Below are 18,259 nucleotides of genomic sequence, written 5' to 3' on the forward strand. Positions count from 1 at the left end.
GCGCCGCAGTGCTTCATGCTCTCATGCCGCCCAACCGGTTGCAGGAAACTGACACGACTGCGAACCCCTTCAATGACCGATACAGTTTCAAACCACATTAGCAGCTGTGCTTGTGGTGTAGTACCCCATCCTCATTGTCTACACCACAAGCACAGCCATTTTACCATTTGATCTCATAATGCTCTTGGGCCTCCACTGTATATGGCGCTCCTGAATGGCAGGCTATTATTGTGACAAAGACGCACGACCTGCCCGAATTTATTTTCGGGAAAGAATGGACTGCTTTCTGGCCATCCAGAAAGCAGCTGCGGAGCCTCCCGAGTGGCTCTCGAGGCTAGAGCCGCTCTGTATGCTTCGTGAATTTTAGAATGACGAAGCCAGACTCATGCTGGCTGACCACGACAGTGTCTTATGTACACAGTGTTTGGTGTGTCTTTTGTTGAATGTTATGAGCCAAAGCCAGGCAATAAAGAAGAAAAAAAGTGCTTGTGGTGTAGCGACCTGCCCGAATTTATTTTCGGGAAAGAATGGACTGCTTTCTGGCCATCCAGAAAGCAGCTGCGGAGCCTCCCGAGTGGCTCTCGAGGCTAGAGCCGCTCTGTATGCTTCGTGAATTTTAGAATGACGAAGCCAGACTTATGCTGGCTGACCACGACAGTGTCTTATGTACATAGTGTTTTGTGTGTTTTTTGTTGAATGTTTTTTTTTGGTTAAATGTTATGAGCCAAAGCCAGGCAATACAGAAAAAAAAGTGCTTGTGGTGTAGTGGTTATCACATACGCCTAACACGCGGAAGGTCCCAGGTTCGATCCCTGGCAGGCACATGTCCTTTTTCTTTTTTGCCCGGCAGTCTGCAGCCTTGAAGGTAAACGCTCATGGCTCTAAAAACAGTGCTGATTGAATTACACGCACTAGCGGAAATTCGTTGGCCTGCGCAGCGTCGGCACTCGATTGCGCGCCGCAGTGCTTCATGCTCTCATGCAGCCCAACCGGTTGCAGGAAACTGACACGATTGCGAACCCCTTCAATAACCGATACAGTTTCAAGCCACATTAGCAGCTGTGCTTGTGGTGTAGTGGTTATCACATCCGCCTAACACGCGGAAGGTCCCAGGTTCGATACCTGGCAGGCACATGTCTTTTTTTTCTTCTTTGCCCGGCAGTCTGCAGCCTTGAATATAAACGCTCAGGGCTCTAAAAACAGTGCTGATTGAATTACACGCACTAGCGGAAATTCGTTGGCCTGCGCAGCGTCGGCACTCGATTGCGCGCCGCAGTGCTTCATGCTCTCACGCCGCCCAACCGGTTGCAGGAAACTGACACGACTGCGAACCCCTTCAATGACCGATACAGTTTCAAGCCACTTTAGCAGCTGTGATGCTGCAGATGCTGACGAGGTGTGTATCGATGGCGCTGACCAGAAGGCACAATGTGTAGAGGCCACGGGAAGGGTGGTGTTAAAGAGGAGGGCGATGTCTGCCCGAGGGGCCGCCAATTTGGCGGCGGGCCACCACATTCCAGGGGATGGCGTTTGTTAAGACTGGCACCAAAATGGCGAGCGTCGCAGCATATCAAGTCGCTACCCTTAACTTTAGGGGCATGCGTAATCGTAGGAGGCAACAGCAGGTACGGCATCTATTAAAGAAATGGAGTGTGTGTGTAGCCGCTATCCAGGAAACAAAGTTATCCTCTGATGAAGAGACAGCAGCTGCTCTTGAGCCTTTTTTGTCGGAATACAGCATTATTGTTAGCCACGTGAGAGGCTTATCCGGAGGTTGTATGCTATTCCTGGCGAACACGCTAGAGATGACAGCCATGTCTTATTGCATAGATGACGAGGGGCGACTTATATGCTGTGGTCTCACAATTTCAGGTGTACAGTGGCGGATTATTTGTGTTTATGCCCCCACAAAGCAGCGCGATAGAAGGCTTTTTTTTCTGTCATTAGTTGAACATTTGTGCACGGACCGCAAAATTATATTGTTGGGAGATTTTAATTGCGTTTGTAGGGATGAGGACCGTTCAGTGGTTTGTAAGAGATACGACCATAGTGCTGCATTACTTACCGATTTGGTTTCTGAATATAGTCTTGTGGATGTGGGGCAGGAAAAAGGCGACAGTATACATTTAACTCATTTTCAGTTTTCCTCTAATGCTCGCCTTGACAGAATTTACGTTTCTGTTGACGCATTAGCAAGTGTGTTTGGCTACTGGGTGCGGCCCATTTTCTTCAGTGACCACTGTATGGTGTCTCTTCAGATGGGAAAGTACACTCGCCATGTACTTCACCCTCGATGGGAGTTGTGGAAGATGAATAACTGTCTGCTCTCAGACGAAATCTTTCAGCGTCCTGTACCTACTTGTTTGAAGGACGTATGGTCACGCCGTGATCTTTCCATTTTTCAAAAGTGGGACTTGTTTAAACAGGAGATCAAAAACTTGGCAATTGAGGCCTCAGCAAGAATCGCTTTCCTGAAGAGACACCACCTTCGTGAGCTTGGGCGCACCCTAACGGAGCTACATGAGCTAGAGAGGGTAAGCCCGGGTGCCTATCTCGAAGAGATTAATAACGTAAAAGCACAGCTTCAACAATTTGCGACAGACAGATATAAGGGGGCCTTGATACGATCTAGGTCCCGAAGGTTTCTTGATGAGCAACCTTCTCGTCGGGCCCTGAGTGATGAAAGAGAGAATGCTCTTGCGAAGGAAATATTGGAAATTCAGTATGGTGATTGCACATACAGTGATGCGCCTGCTATTCTTGCTGCTTTCTTCGACTATTATCGGAAGCTGTTTGGCAGTTGCGAAGATCCAAGTCAGGGTTTCGATTACAGTCCCTTGCTCGGAAACTTCCCTCGACTTGATGATGAGAAGTGTGCTATAGTGAAGGGACCTATCACTTTGGATGAAATTCAATCAGCCATTTCTGCCCTGCAGAGCCAGAAATCTCCTGGGCCAGATGGTATTACTAGCGAATTCTATAAAACATTTTCGCCTTGCCTAGTGCCTGTTTTGATGGAAGTTTTCAAAGCATCTTATGATGTGGGTGTCCTGCCTCCCACTTTTTATTCTGGGCACACAATATTAATTCCCAAAAGCAAAGATACTAATCGGTTGAAAACTGTTGAGGGATATCGTCCAATTTCCCTTTGCAATGTTGATTACAAAATTTTTGCCAAGGTTCTTAGCAGTCGTCTGCAGCTCGTCATTATGGACTTGATAGGTCCGCATCAGGTCTGTGGTATTAGAGGCCGCAGTATTCAAACACATATCCATATTGCACGTTCAGTATTAGAGACAGTATCAGATGAGATAGGCCAAGTAGCTCTGATTCAAATTGACTTGGCTAAGGCGTTTGATAAAGTTCGGCACGATTTCTTGTTCGCGGTCTTGGAGTATGCAAATATTGGTGACGTCTTGCTCAAAGGCATAAGGCTGTGCTATAAGAACTCCTATACAAGGGTTATTGTTAATCAGGAGCTAACGAAACCAGTACCACTAGAAGCATCTGTTCGTCAAGGATGTCCACTGTCTCCATTGTTGTTTGCCCTATATCTGGAACCCCTCTGTCTCAGTATAATTAACAGCGCAGCTATCCGCGGTTTCTCTCTGGCTCAATGTGAAGTTAAAGTTTTAGCTTACGCTGATGATGTCGCCCTCTTTTGTTCTGACAAAAAGAGTGTACTCGAGGCTCTAAACTTGACTAAACAGTTCTGCGATGTATCAGGCGCGGCTCCTAATTTAGAGAAATCCAAAGGCTTTTGGTTGGGTCATTGGGGAACTAGGCCAAGCCAGTTCGGTGGTATATGCTGGAACTGTAGCCCTCTTGAGTACCTAGGCGTTCCGCTGCACCAAGTTCGCAACAGTACAGCCTACTGGGATTCACAAACTGTAACTCTACGGCGGCAAACACAGGCTTGGATGGGTAGGGAACTCTCAGTGTTTGCGAGGGCACAGGTCTGTAACATTTTTTTGTTTGCAAAGCTCGCGTATGTCCTTCAAGTCCTGCATTGTGCGAGGAGGAAGGTGCAAGCAATACATAGAATATTTGCAGCATTCGTTTGGCGCTCTCAATGGGAGCCGATGAGGCGTGACAACTTGTTCCTTCCCTTAGAGGGTGGTGGAGTGGGCCTTGTTCACCTGTTCGTGCATCAACTCGTTTCCCGTTTTTTCTTTTTCAAATCGGCAAACGACCCGTTTCTGGTAGCTGTGCTCATTAGGCGGCTTAGTTTTCATTTGTCTTACTTATTCGCACCGACTGTGCAGGCTCGTGAGGGGACTTTATGGGGATTTCTTAAGGAGGTTGCTGACACTTTCAATTTTCTCACTGTGCGCTTCTCTTTAGATTACCTGTATAGCCTCTCGAGAAAGCAGATGACCCAGGCTCCCACTGAGTCTTTGTTCCCTACACCATTGTATCGGCAGCCTTATCTGGGGTCTTTGGACATCAGTGTTCTAAAGCGTGTTAGGCGGATGTGCATTCAGGCAGCTGCTAAAACGTTCTTTTTCAAACTACACACAGCGACGCTGCCTGTCAAGACATTTCTTAATGACAAGGGGATGTTTGTACCCTGGAATGTGAATTGTCGTCTGTGTAACGTGCCATAGACAATTGATCATTGCTTCATCCTGTGCCGTGATGCCATGTTCTTTTGGGACATACTACAACGAACTCTTAAGAAGGACATTGAAATTACACCATACACTATTAGATTTCTGCCTGTTGACAAAAACTCTGTTGTGCCTTATGACGTGTTTGTGTTGATGGGACTATTCAGTCTTTGGAAAAGCCGTATGATGGACAGACATGCCGAGCCACCAAGATCGTCCAAATCTGTGTTTCGGGAACAGTGTGCGTTGGTGAGGAGTGTATATGCTGCTCGCGACGAACCTCCAAGCTGGCTGCCGTGCCTAGATGCTTGTGTGTGCCTCCCTGAACTTTGATGTTTTGATGGGGATGCAGTGGTGAGTTAGGGCTATGGGGGGCTCATATTTAGCAGCCCGGTAACTTGAGACGCGAACTAGTATGATTGAAGTTTCCTCCTTTCTACAGAAGTTCTTCCATGCAATAAAGAAAAAAAGCTTGTGGTGTAGTGGTTATCACATCCGCCTAACACGCGGAAGGTCCCAGGTTCGATCCCTGGCAGGCACATGTCCTTTTTCTTTTTTGCCCGGCAGTCTGCAGCTTTGAAGGTAAACGCTCATGGCTCTAAAAACAGTGCTGATTGAATTACACGCACTAGCAGAAATTTGTTGGCCTGCGCAGCGTCGGCACTCGATTGCGCGCCGCAGTGCTTCATGCTCTCATGCTGCCAAACCGGTTGCAGGAAACTGACACGACTGCGGACCCCTTCAATGACCGATACAGTTTCAAGCCACATTAGCAGCTGTGCTTGTGGTGTAGTGGTTATCACATCAGCCTAACACGCGGAAGGTCCCAGGCTCGATCCCTGGCAGGCACATGTCCTTTTTCTTTTTTGCCCGGCAGTCTGCAGCCTTGAAGGTAAACGCTCATGGCTCTAAAAACAGTGCTGATTGAATTACACGCACTAGCGGAAATTCGTTGGCCTGCGCAGCGTCGGCACTCGATTGCGCGCCGCAGTGCTTCATGCTCTCATGCCGCCCAACCGGTTGCAGGAAACTGACACGACTGCGAACCCCTTGAATGACCGATACAGTTTCAAGCCATATTAGCAGCTGTGCTTGTGGTGTAGTACCCCATCCTCATTGTCTACACCACAAGCACAGCCATTTTATCATTTGATCTCATAATGCTCTTGGGCCTCCACTGTATGTGGCGCTCCTGAATGGCAGGCTATTATTGTGACAAAGACGCACGACCTGCCCGAATTTATTTTCGGGAAAGAATGGACTGCTTTCTGGCCATCCAGAAAGCAGCTGCGGAGCCTCCCGAGTGGCTCTCGAGGCTAGAGCCGCTCTGTATGCTTCGTGAATTTTAGAATGACGAAGCCAGACTCATGCTGGCTGACCACGACAGTGTCTTATGTACATTGTGTTTGGTGTGTTTTTGTTGAATGTTACGAGCCAAAGCCAGGCAATAAAGAAAAAAAAAGTGCTTGTGGTGTAGCGACCTGCCCGAATTTATTTTCGGGAAAGAATGGACTGCTTTCTGGCCATCCAGAAAGCAGCTGCGGAGCCTCCCGAGTGGCTCTCGAGGCTAGAGCCGCTCTGTATGCTTCGTCAATTTTAGAATGACGAAGCCAGACTCATGCTGGCTGACCACGACAGTGTCTTATGTACATAGTGTTTTGTGTGTTTTTTGTTGAATGTTTTTTTTGGTTAAATGTTATGAGCCAAAGCCAGTCAATAAAGAAAAAAAAAGTGCTTGTGGTGTAGTAGTTATCACATCCGCCTAACACGCGGAAGGTCCCAGGTTCGATCCCTGGCAGGCACATGTCCTTTTTCTTTTTAGCCCGGCAGTCTGCAGCCTTGAAGGTAAACGCTCATGGCTCTAAAAACAGTGCTGATTGAATTACACGCACTAGCGGAAATTCGTTGGCCTGCGCAGCGTCAGCACTCGATTAGGGAGGCTCCGCAGCGGCTTTCTGGATGGCCAGAAAGCAGTCCATTCTTTCCCGAAAATAAATTCGGGCAGGTCGTGCGTCTTTGTCACAATAATAGCCAGCCATTCTGGAGCGCCATATACAGTGGAGGCCCAAGAGCATTATGAGATCAAATGGTACCCCATCCTCATTGTCTGTGCTTAAATAACGAATTCCCTGCGCGTCAAGTGGTAGCTCTTTCTTTATTGTCCTTTGTAACACATCCCAAAAATAAACCCCTTCCCAGCAATGCAAAAAAACATGGTCTATTGTTTCGGGCTGTTTACAAATTAAGCAGTTCGATCCCCACGGTAAAAAGAAATCCTTTCCTTCCAAAAACTTTTTAACTGGGAGTGTCCCGGTGTGTAATTTAAAAAAGAAGGTTTTTACTCCTGGTGGCACCTGCATTTTCTTTACCCTTTTTAAAACATCAGCTCCAGGACCTCCACTGTACAAGGCCCTGTACATAGGCTCTGGGAAAACAATATCACAAAGATCAGGGTACAACTTCTTTCTTTTAGTTTTATACAAATAATCGCTAGAAAAACGCGCTGAAAGAAACCCAACACTTGCTACAATCTCTTTGTAGTAACCAAAAATTCCACCCGAGAGCTCTTCTGTGGTAACAACAAACTCGGGCAGCAATCGCCGCAGCCTCACCTGGCACACGGTGCGCAAGAACGGGTCTGAGACGTCGCGAAAAAACAAAACACGGTTCACCAGCTGCCTTAAAAAGAGGTGCCCTAGCCCCAACCCCCCGTCTTTTATCCGCCGGAACAGGTTCGTTCGGCTGCAACGTTCCCATTCGGAAGCCCATATAAAAACGGCAAAAATCCGGTGTAACTTCTGAATGTGCACCCGAGAGCAATGCAAAACCTGCATCACATACCAGAGCTTGCTAATAAAAAACAGGTTGCAGACTGTAGCTCTGGCGAAAATGGAGAGATTGGTGCCTTTCTATTTTCTAGCTCTGTCACGTGCTTCTTTCGTTTGCTGTTTCCAATACTCCTCGTTTTCGCGATAAGCATCGAGCGGAACGCCCAAATACTTGCCCGGTGTCGTCGTCCACGGTACGTTGGCAAAATGGTCCGGGGGGGATGGCCACCATCCATGCCAGAGTCCGAGGCATTTGGACCAATTAACCCCGCCACCGGTGACTTCGCTGAACTCGCGTACACTCCCGACAGCTTCGCTTATGCTCTCCTGATCAACCGTGAATACAGCAACGTCGTCAGCATACGCCAGCAGCTTAACTTCAGCAGCTTGCAACCTAAAGCCATTAATACTATTGTCTTCTAATGTTTTCCTACACAGTGTTTCGATGTAAATACAAAATAAGAGAGGGCTGAGGGGGCAGCCCTGACGCACCGAACGCTGCATGCTAATGGGGGCCCCCAGGCACTTGTTAACAATCAATCTTGTCGTGCAGTTTCGATACGCCAGGGCTACACCCTTGCGGATAACTGAACCGACATTCACAAGGTCTAAAACGGAAAACAAGATTTCATGAGAAACACAATCAAAAGCTTTTTCGAGATCAATCTGAAGCATAGCCACCCGCCCATTAATTGCATCGCAGGTTTCAAGTACACTGCGTGCTTTGTGAATGTTGGAAAAAATCGATCGCCCTTTTATTCCACATGTCTGGTGGGGTCCAACAATTTCCATTATCACTGTCTGTAGTCTTCGCGCCAATACCTTCATAAAAATTTTGTAGTCCACATTAGTGAGTGCTATCGGTCGATATGCGGTAACAGATTTTAATTTCTCTATATCATCAGTTTTCGGTATGAGTACCGTATGGGAGGTCCCAAAAGACGGAGGCAAAAAGTTTATTCCATAGGCTTCGTTAAACATTGTAGATAGCACCGGGGCAATTTCATGCATAAATTCTTTATAAAATGCCGCACTGAATCCATCTGGTCCTGGTGATTTTCCGAGGTTTAATTCATCTATCGCATGCCCTCCTTCGTTTTCAGTTATTTCTAGTCTCCCGAGTGGCTCTCGAGGCTAGAGCCGCTCTGTATGCTTCGTGAATTTTAGTATAACGAAGCCAGACTCATGATGGCTGACCACGACAGTGTCGTATGTACATAGCGTTTTGTGTGTTTTTTGTTGAGTGTTTTTTGTGTAAATGTTATGGGTCAAAGCCAGGCAATAAAGAAAAAAAAAGTGCTTGTGGTGTAGTGGTTATCACATCCGCCTAACACGCGGAAGGTCCTAGGTTCGATCCCTGGCAGGCACATGTCCTTCTTTTCTTTTTTGCCCTGCAGATCCAGCCTTGAAGAGAAACGCTCATGGCTCTAAAAACAGTGCTGATTGAATTACACGCACTAGCGGAAATTCGTTGGCCTGCGCAGCGTCGGCACTAGATTGCGCGCCGCAGTGCTTCATGCTCTCATGCCGCCCAACCGGTTGCAGGAAACTGACACGACTGCGAACCCCTTCAATGACCGATACAGTTTCAAACCACATTAGCAGCTGTGCTTGTGGTGTAGTACCCCATCCTCATTGTCTACACCACAAGCACAGCCATTTTACCATTTGATCTCATAATGCTCTTGGGCCTCCACTGTATATGGCGCTCCTGAATGGCAGGCTATTATTGTGACAAAGACGCACGACCTGCCCGAATTTATTTTCGGGAAAGAATGGACTGCTTTCTGGCCATCCAGAAAGCAGCTGCGGAGCCTCCCGAGTGGCTCTCGAGGCTAGAGCCGCTCTGTATGCTTCGTGAATTTTAGAATGACGAAGCCAGACTCATGCTGGCTGACCACGACAGTGTCTTATGTACACAGTGTTTGGTGTGTCTTTTGTTGAATGTTATGAGCCAAAGCCAGGCAATAAAGAAGAAAAAAAGTGCTTGTGGTGTAGCGACCTGCCCGAATTTATTTTCGGGAAAGAATGGACTGCTTTCTGGCCATCCAGAAAGCAGCTGCGGAGCCTCCCGAGTGGCTCTCGAGGCTAGAGCCGCTCTGTATGCTTCGTGAATTTTAGAATGACGAAGCCAGACTTATGCTGGCTGACCACGACAGTGTCTTATGTACATAGTGTTTTGTGTGTTTTTTGTTGAATGTTTTTTTTTGGTTAAATGTTATGAGCCAAAGCCAGGCAATACAGAAAAAAAAGTGCTTGTGGTGTAGTGGTTATCACATACGCCTAACACGCGGAAGGTCCCAGGTTCGATCCCTGGCAGGCACATGTCCTTTTTCTTTTTTGCCCGGCAGTCTGCAGCCTTGAAGGTAAACGCTCATGGCTCTAAAAACAGTGCTGATTGAATTACACGCACTAGCGGAAATTCGTTGGCCTGCGCAGCGTCGGCACTCGATTGCGCGCCGCAGTGCTTCATGCTCTCATGCAGCCCAACCGGTTGCAGGAAACTGACACGATTGCGAACCCCTTCAATAACCGATACAGTTTCAAGCCACATTAGCAGCTGTGCTTGTGGTGTAGTGGTTATCACATCCGCCTAACACGCGGAAGGTCCCAGGTTCGATACCTGGCAGGCACATGTCTTTTTTTTCTTCTTTGCCCGGCAGTCTGCAGCCTTGAATATAAACGCTCAGGGCTCTAAAAACAGTGCTGATTGAATTACACGCACTAGCGGAAATTCGTTGGCCTGCGCAGCGTCGGCACTCGATTGCGCGCCGCAGTGCTTCATGCTCTCACGCCGCCCAACCGGTTGCAGGAAACTGACACGACTGCGAACCCCTTCAATGACCGATACAGTTTCAAGCCACTTTAGCAGCTGTGATGCTGCAGATGCTGACGAGGTGTGTATCGATGGCGCTGACCAGAAGGCACAATGTGTAGAGGCCACGGGAAGGGTGGTGTTAAAGAGGAGGGCGATGTCTGCCCGAGGGGCCGCCAATTTGGCGGCGGGCCACCACATTCCAGGGGATGGCGTTTGTTAAGACTGGCACCAAAATGGCGAGCGTCGCAGCATATCAAGTCGCTACCCTTAACTTTAGGGGCATGCGTAATCGTAGGAGGCAACAGCAGGTACGGCATCTATTAAAGAAATGGAGTGTGTGTGTAGCCGCTATCCAGGAAACAAAGTTATCCTCTGATGAAGAGACAGCAGCTGCTCTTGAGCCTTTTTTGTCGGAATACAGCATTATTGTTAGCCACGTGAGAGGCTTATCCGGAGGTTGTATGCTATTCCTGGCGAACACGCTAGAGATGACAGCCATGTCTTATTGCATAGATGACGAGGGGCGACTTATATGCTGTGGTCTCACAATTTCAGGTGTACAGTGGCGGATTATTTGTGTTTATGCCCCCACAAAGCAGCGCGATAGAAGGCTTTTTTTTCTGTCATTAGTTGAACATTTGTGCACGGACCGCAAAATTATATTGTTGGGAGATTTTAATTGCGTTTGTAGGGATGAGGACCGTTCAGTGGTTTGTAAGAGATACGACCATAGTGCTGCATTACTTACCGATTTGGTTTCTGAATATAGTCTTGTGGATGTGGGGCAGGAAAAAGGCGACAGTATACATTTAACTCATTTTCAGTTTTCCTCTAATGCTCGCCTTGACAGAATTTACGTTTCTGTTGACGCATTAGCAAGTGTGTTTGGCTACTGGGTGCGGCCCATTTTCTTCAGTGACCACTGTATGGTGTCTCTTCAGATGGGAAAGTACACTCGCCATGTACTTCACCCTCGATGGGAGTTGTGGAAGATGAATAACTGTCTGCTCTCAGACGAAATCTTTCAGCGTCCTGTACCTACTTGTTTGAAGGACGTATGGTCACGCCGTGATCTTTCCATTTTTCAAAAGTGGGACTTGTTTAAACAGGAGATCAAAAACTTGGCAATTGAGGCCTCAGCAAGAATCGCTTTCCTGAAGAGACACCACCTTCGTGAGCTTGGGCGCACCCTAACGGAGCTACATGAGCTAGAGAGGGTAAGCCCGGGTGCCTATCTCGAAGAGATTAATAACGTAAAAGCACAGCTTCAACAATTTGCGACAGACAGATATAAGGGGGCCTTGATACGATCTAGGTCCCGAAGGTTTCTTGATGAGCAACCTTCTCGTCGGGCCCTGAGTGATGAAAGAGAGAATGCTCTTGCGAAGGAAATATTGGAAATTCAGTATGGTGATTGCACATACAGTGATGCGCCTGCTATTCTTGCTGCTTTCTTCGACTATTATCGGAAGCTGTTTGGCAGTTGCGAAGATCCAAGTCAGGGTTTCGATTACAGTCCCTTGCTCGGAAACTTCCCTCGACTTGATGATGAGAAGTGTGCTATAGTGAAGGGACCTATCACTTTGGATGAAATTCAATCAGCCATTTCTGCCCTGCAGAGCCAGAAATCTCCTGGGCCAGATGGTATTACTAGCGAATTCTATAAAACATTTTCGCCTTGCCTAGTGCCTGTTTTGATGGAAGTTTTCAAAGCATCTTATGATGTGGGTGTCCTGCCTCCCACTTTTTATTCTGGGCACACAATATTAATTCCCAAAAGCAAAGATACTAATCGGTTGAAAACTGTTGAGGGATATCGTCCAATTTCCCTTTGCAATGTTGATTACAAAATTTTTGCCAAGGTTCTTAGCAGTCGTCTGCAGCTCGTCATTATGGACTTGATAGGTCCGCATCAGGTCTGTGGTATTAGAGGCCGCAGTATTCAAACACATATCCATATTGCACGTTCAGTATTAGAGACAGTATCAGATGAGATAGGCCAAGTAGCTCTGATTCAAATTGACTTGGCTAAGGCGTTTGATAAAGTTCGGCACGATTTCTTGTTCGCGGTCTTGGAGTATGCAAATATTGGTGACGTCTTGCTCAAAGGCATAAGGCTGTGCTATAAGAACTCCTATACAAGGGTTATTGTTAATCAGGAGCTAACGAAACCAGTACCACTAGAAGCATCTGTTCGTCAAGGATGTCCACTGTCTCCATTGTTGTTTGCCCTATATCTGGAACCCCTCTGTCTCAGTATAATTAACAGCGCAGCTATCCGCGGTTTCTCTCTGGCTCAATGTGAAGTTAAAGTTTTAGCTTACGCTGATGATGTCGCCCTCTTTTGTTCTGACAAAAAGAGTGTACTCGAGGCTCTAAACTTGACTAAACAGTTCTGCGATGTATCAGGCGCGGCTCCTAATTTAGAGAAATCCAAAGGCTTTTGGTTGGGTCATTGGGGAACTAGGCCAAGCCAGTTCGGTGGTATATGCTGGAACTGTAGCCCTCTTGAGTACCTAGGCGTTCCGCTGCACCAAGTTCGCAACAGTACAGCCTACTGGGATTCACAAACTGTAACTCTACGGCGGCAAACACAGGCTTGGATGGGTAGGGAACTCTCAGTGTTTGCGAGGGCACAGGTCTGTAACATTTTTTTGTTTGCAAAGCTCGCGTATGTCCTTCAAGTCCTGCATTGTGCGAGGAGGAAGGTGCAAGCAATACATAGAATATTTGCAGCATTCGTTTGGCGCTCTCAATGGGAGCCGATGAGGCGTGACAACTTGTTCCTTCCCTTAGAGGGTGGTGGAGTGGGCCTTGTTCACCTGTTCGTGCATCAACTCGTTTCCCGTTTTTTCTTTTTCAAATCGGCAAACGACCCGTTTCTGGTAGCTGTGCTCATTAGGCGGCTTAGTTTTCATTTGTCTTACTTATTCGCACCGACTGTGCAGGCTCGTGAGGGGACTTTATGGGGATTTCTTAAGGAGGTTGCTGACACTTTCAATTTTCTCACTGTGCGCTTCTCTTTAGATTACCTGTATAGCCTCTCGAGAAAGCAGATGACCCAGGCTCCCACTGAGTCTTTGTTCCCTACACCATTGTATCGGCAGCCTTATCTGGGGTCTTTGGACATCAGTGTTCTAAAGCGTGTTAGGCGGATGTGCATTCAGGCAGCTGCTAAAACGTTCTTTTTCAAACTACACACAGCGACGCTGCCTGTCAAGACATTTCTTAATGACAAGGGGATGTTTGTACCCTGGAATGTGAATTGTCGTCTGTGTAACGTGCCATAGACAATTGATCATTGCTTCATCCTGTGCCGTGATGCCATGTTCTTTTGGGACATACTACAACGAACTCTTAAGAAGGACATTGAAATTACACCATACACTATTAGATTTCTGCCTGTTGACAAAAACTCTGTTGTGCCTTATGACGTGTTTGTGTTGATGGGACTATTCAGTCTTTGGAAAAGCCGTATGATGGACAGACATGCCGAGCCACCAAGATCGTCCAAATCTGTGTTTCGGGAACAGTGTGCGTTGGTGAGGAGTGTATATGCTGCTCGCGACGAACCTCCAAGCTGGCTGCCGTGCCTAGATGCTTGTGTGTGCCTCCCTGAACTTTGATGTTTTGATGGGGATGCAGTGGTGAGTTAGGGCTATGGGGGGCTCATATTTAGCAGCCCGGTAACTTGAGACGCGAACTAGTCTGATTGAAGTTTCCTCCTTTCTACAGAAGTTCTTCCATGCAATAAAGAAAAAAAGCTTGTGGTGTAGTGGTTATCACATCCGCCTAACACGCGGAAGGTCCCAGGTTCGATCCCTGGCAGGCACATGTCCTTTTTCTTTTTTGCCCGGCAGTCTGCAGCTTTGAAGGTAAACGCTCATGGCTCTAAAAACAGTGCTGATTGAATTACACGCACTAGCAGAAATTTGTTGGCCTGCGCAGCGTCGGCACTCGATTGCGCGCCGCAGTGCTTCATGCTCTCATGCCGCCCAACCGGTTGCAGGAAACTGACACGACTGCGAACCCCTTCAATGACCGATACAGTTTCAAGCCACATTAGCAGCTGTTGGTGGTGTAGTGGTTATCACATCCGCCTAACACGCGGAAGGTCCCAGTTTCGATCCCTGGCAGGCACATGTCCTTTTTCTTTTTTGACCGGCAGTCTGCAGCCTTGAAGGTAAACGCTCATGGCTCTAAAAACAGTGCTGATTGAATTACACGCACTAGCGGGAATTCGTTGGCCTGCGCAGCGTCGGCACTCGATTGCGCGCCGCAGTGCTTCATGCTCTCATGCCGCCCAACCGGTTGCAGGAAACTGACACGACCGCGAACCCCTTGAATGACCGATACAGTTTCAAGCCATATTAGCAGCTGTGCTTGTGGTGTAGTACCCCATCCTCATTGTCTACACCACAAGCACAGCCATTTTATCATTTGATCTCATAATGCTCTTGGGCCTCCACTGTATGTGGCGCTCCTGAATGGCAGGCTATTATTGTGACAAAGACGCACGACCTGCCCGAATTTATTTTCGGGAAAGAATGGACTGCTTTCTGGCCATCCAGAAAGCAGCTGCGGAGCCTCCCGAGTGGCTCTCGAGGCTAGAGCCGCTCTGTATGCTTCGTGAATTTTAGAATGACGAAGCCAGACTCATGCTGGCTGACCACGACAGTGTCTTATGTACATAGTGTTTGGTGTGTTTTTTGTTGAATGTTATGAGCCAAAGCCAGGCAATAAAGAAGAAAAAAAGTGCTTGTGGTGTAGCGACCTGCCCGAATTTATTTTCGGGAAAGAATGGACTGCTTTCTGGCCATCCAGAAAGCAGCTGCGGAGCCTCCCGAGTGGCTCTCGAGGCTAGAGCCGCTCTGTATGCTTCGTCAATTTTAGAATGACGAAGCCAGACTCATGCTGGCTGACCACGACAGTGTCTTATGTACATAGTGTTTTGTGTGTTTTTTGTTGAATGTTTTTTTTGGTTAAATGTTATGAGCCAAAGCCAGTCAATAAAGAAAAAAAAAGTGCTTGTGGTGTAGTAGTTATCACATCCGCCTAACACGCGGAAGGTCCCAGGTTCGATCCCTGGCAGGCACATGTCCTTTTTCTTTTTAGCCCGGCAGTCTGCAGCCTTGAAGGTAAACGCTCATGGCTCTAAAAACAGTGCTGATTGAATTACACGCACTAGCGGAAATTCGTTGGCCTGCGCAGCGTCAGCACTCGATTAGGGAGGCTCCGCAGCGGCTTTCTGGATGGCCAGAAAGCAGTCCATTCTTTCCCGAAAATAAATTCGGGCAGGTCGTGCGTCTTTGTCACAATAATAGCCAGCCATTCTGGAGCGCCATATACAGTGGAGGCCCAAGAGCATTATGAGATCAAATGGTACCCCATCCTCATTGTCTGTGCTTAAATAACGAATTCCCTGCGCGTGAAGTGGTAGCTCTTTCTTTATTGTCCTTTGTAACACATCCCAAAAATAAACCCCTTCCCAGCAATGCAAAAAAACATGGTCTATTGTTTCGGGCTGTTTACAAATTAAGCAGTTCGATCCCCACGGTAAAAAGAAATCCTTTCCTTCCAAAAACTTTTTAACTGGGAGTGTCCCGGTGTGTAATTTAAAAAAGAAGGTTTTTACTCCTGGTGGCACCTGCATTTTCTTTACCCTTTTTAAAACATCAGCTCCAGGACCTCCACTGTACAAGGCCCTGTACATAGGCTCTGGGAAAACAATATCACAAAGATCAGGGTACAACTTCTTTCTTTTAGTTTTATACAAATAATCGCTAGAAAAACGCGCTGAAAGAAACCTAACACTTGCTACAATCTCTTTGTAGTAACCAAAAATTCCACCCGAGAGCTCTTCTGTGGTAACAACAAACTCGGGCAGCAATCGCCGCAGCCTCACCTGGCACACGGTGCGCAAGAACGGGTCTGAGACGTCGCGAAAAAACAAAAAACGGTTCACCAGCTGCCTTAAAAAGAGGTGCCCTAGCCCCAACCCCCCGTCTTTTATCCGCCGGAACAGGTTCGTTCGGCTGCAACGTTCCCATTCGGAAGCCCATATAAAGACGGCAAAAATCCGGTGTAACTTCTGAATGTGCACCCGAGAGCAATGCAAAACCTGCATCACATACCAGAGCTTGCTAATAGAAAACAGGTTGCAGACTGTAGCTCTGGCGAAAATGGAGAGATTGGTGCCTTTCTATTTTCTAGCTCTGTCACGTGCTTCTTTCGTTTGCTGTTTCCAATACTCCTCGTTTTCGCGATAAGCATCGAGCGGAACGCCCAAATACTTGCCCGGTGTCGTCGTCCACGGTACGTTGGCAAAATGGTCCGGGGGGGATGGCCACCATCCATGCCAGAGTCCGAGGCATTTGGACCAATTAACCCCGCTACCGGTGACTTCGCTGAACTCGCGTACACTCCCGACAGCTTCGCTTATGCTCTCCTGATCAACCGTGAATACAGCAACGTCGTCAGCATACGCCAGCAGCTTAACTTCAGCAGCTTGCAACCTAAAGCCATTAATACTATTGTCTTCTAATGTTTTCCTACACAGTGTTTCGATGTAAATACAAAATAAGAGAGGGCTGAGGGGGCAGCCCTGACGCACCGAACGCTGCATGCTAATGGGGGCCCCCAGGCACTTGTTAACAATCAATCTTGTCGTGCAGTTTCGATACGCCAGGGCTACACCCTTGCGGATAACTGAACCGACATTCACAAGGTCTAAAACGGAAAACAAGATTTCATGAGAAACACAATCAAAAGCTTTTTCGAGATCAATCTGAAGCATAGCCACCCGCCCATTAATTGCATCGCAGGTTTCAAGTACACTGCGTGCTTTGTGAATGTTGGAAAAAATCGATCGCCCTTTTATTCCACATGTCTGGTGGGGTCCAACAATTTCCATTATCACTGTCTGTAGTCTTCGCGCCAATACCTTCATAAAAATTTTGTAGTCCACATTAGTGAGTGCTATCGGTCGATATGCGGTAACAGATTTTAATTTCTCTATATCATCAGTTTTCGGTATGAGTACCGTATGGGAGGTCCCAAAAGACGGAGGCAAAAAGTTTATTCCATAGGCTTCGTTAAACATTGTAGATAGCACCGGGGCAATTTCATGCATAAATTCTTTATAAAATGCCGCACTGAATCCATCTGGTCCTGGTGATTTTCCGAGGTTTAATTCATCTATCGCATGCCCTCCTTCGTTTTCAGTTATTTCTAGTCTCCCGAGTGGCTCTCGAGGCTAGAGCCGCTCTGTATGCTTCGTGAATTTTAGTATAACGAAGCCAGACTCATGATGGCTGACCACGACAGTGTCGTATGTACATAGCGTTTTGTGTGTTTTTTGTTGAGTGTTTTTTGTGTAAATGTTATGGGTCAAAGCCAGGCAATAAAGAAAAAAAAAGTGCTTGTGGTGTAGTGGTTATCACATCCGCCTAACACGCGGAAGGTCCTAGGTTCGATCCCTGGCAGGCACATGTCCTTCTTTTCTTTTTTGCCCTGCAGATCCAGCCTTGAAGAGAAACGCTCATGGCTCTAAAAACAGTGCTGATTGAATTACACGCACTAGCGGAAATTCGTTGGCCTGCGCAGCGTCGGCACTAGATTGCGCGCCGCAGTGCTTCATGCTCTCATGCCGCCCAACCGGTTGCAGGAAACTGACACGACTGCGAACCCCTTCAATGACCGATACAGTTTCAAACCACATTAGCAGCTGTGCTTGTGGTGTAGTACCCCATCCTCATTGTCTACACCACAAGCACAGCCATTTTACCATTTGATCTCATAATGCTCTTGGGCCTCCACTGTATATGGCGCTCCTGAATGGCAGGCTATTATTGTGACAAAGACGCACGACCTGCCCGAATTTATTTTCGGGAAAGAATGGACTGCTTTCTGGCCATCCAGAAAGCAGCTGCGGAGCCTCCCGAGTGGCTCTCGAGGCTAGAGCCGCTCTGTATGCTTCGTGAATTTTAGAATGACGAAGCCAG

At 47.5% G+C, this 18,259-nt stretch overlaps 11 non-coding genes across 11 annotated transcripts; all 11 read left to right on the forward strand.

Moving 5' to 3' along the window:
* The first annotated feature begins 751 nt into the window (after window positions 1–751).
* On the forward strand, window positions 752–824 carry TRNAV-AAC (transfer RNA valine (anticodon AAC)). The gene has a single exon. It is a non-coding gene; the product is annotated as a tRNA-Val (tRNA).
* Window positions 825–1,061: 237 nt separating this feature from the next.
* TRNAV-AAC (transfer RNA valine (anticodon AAC)) lies at window positions 1,062–1,134 on the forward strand. The gene has a single exon. It is a non-coding gene; the product is annotated as a tRNA-Val (tRNA).
* Window positions 1,135–5,078: 3,944 nt separating this feature from the next.
* TRNAV-AAC (transfer RNA valine (anticodon AAC)) lies at window positions 5,079–5,151 on the forward strand. Its single transcript has one exon. It is a non-coding gene; the product is annotated as a tRNA-Val (tRNA).
* Window positions 5,152–5,388: 237 nt separating this feature from the next.
* TRNAV-AAC (transfer RNA valine (anticodon AAC)) lies at window positions 5,389–5,461 on the forward strand. The gene has a single exon. It is a non-coding gene; the product is annotated as a tRNA-Val (tRNA).
* Window positions 5,462–6,341: 880 nt separating this feature from the next.
* TRNAV-AAC (transfer RNA valine (anticodon AAC)) lies at window positions 6,342–6,414 on the forward strand. The gene has a single exon. It is a non-coding gene; the product is annotated as a tRNA-Val (tRNA).
* Window positions 6,415–8,734: 2,320 nt separating this feature from the next.
* Window positions 8,735–8,807, forward strand: TRNAV-AAC (transfer RNA valine (anticodon AAC)). Its single transcript has one exon. It is a non-coding gene; the product is annotated as a tRNA-Val (tRNA).
* Window positions 8,808–9,690: 883 nt separating this feature from the next.
* Window positions 9,691–9,763, forward strand: TRNAV-AAC (transfer RNA valine (anticodon AAC)). The gene has a single exon. It is a non-coding gene; the product is annotated as a tRNA-Val (tRNA).
* Window positions 9,764–10,000: 237 nt separating this feature from the next.
* On the forward strand, window positions 10,001–10,073 carry TRNAV-AAC (transfer RNA valine (anticodon AAC)). The gene has a single exon. It is a non-coding gene; the product is annotated as a tRNA-Val (tRNA).
* A 3,944-nt stretch (window positions 10,074–14,017) lies between these two features.
* On the forward strand, window positions 14,018–14,090 carry TRNAV-AAC (transfer RNA valine (anticodon AAC)). The gene has a single exon. It is a non-coding gene; the product is annotated as a tRNA-Val (tRNA).
* Window positions 14,091–15,280: 1,190 nt separating this feature from the next.
* On the forward strand, window positions 15,281–15,353 carry TRNAV-AAC (transfer RNA valine (anticodon AAC)). Its single transcript has one exon. It is a non-coding gene; the product is annotated as a tRNA-Val (tRNA).
* A 2,320-nt stretch (window positions 15,354–17,673) lies between these two features.
* On the forward strand, window positions 17,674–17,746 carry TRNAV-AAC (transfer RNA valine (anticodon AAC)). The gene has a single exon. It is a non-coding gene; the product is annotated as a tRNA-Val (tRNA).
* The last annotated feature ends 513 nt before the right edge of the window (window positions 17,747–18,259 follow it).

Source organism: Amblyomma americanum, chromosome 4 (assembly GCF_052857255.1).
Source record: "Amblyomma americanum isolate KBUSLIRL-KWMA chromosome 4, ASM5285725v1, whole genome shotgun sequence".
Taxonomy (NCBI): domain Eukaryota; kingdom Metazoa; phylum Arthropoda; class Arachnida; order Ixodida; family Ixodidae; genus Amblyomma; species Amblyomma americanum.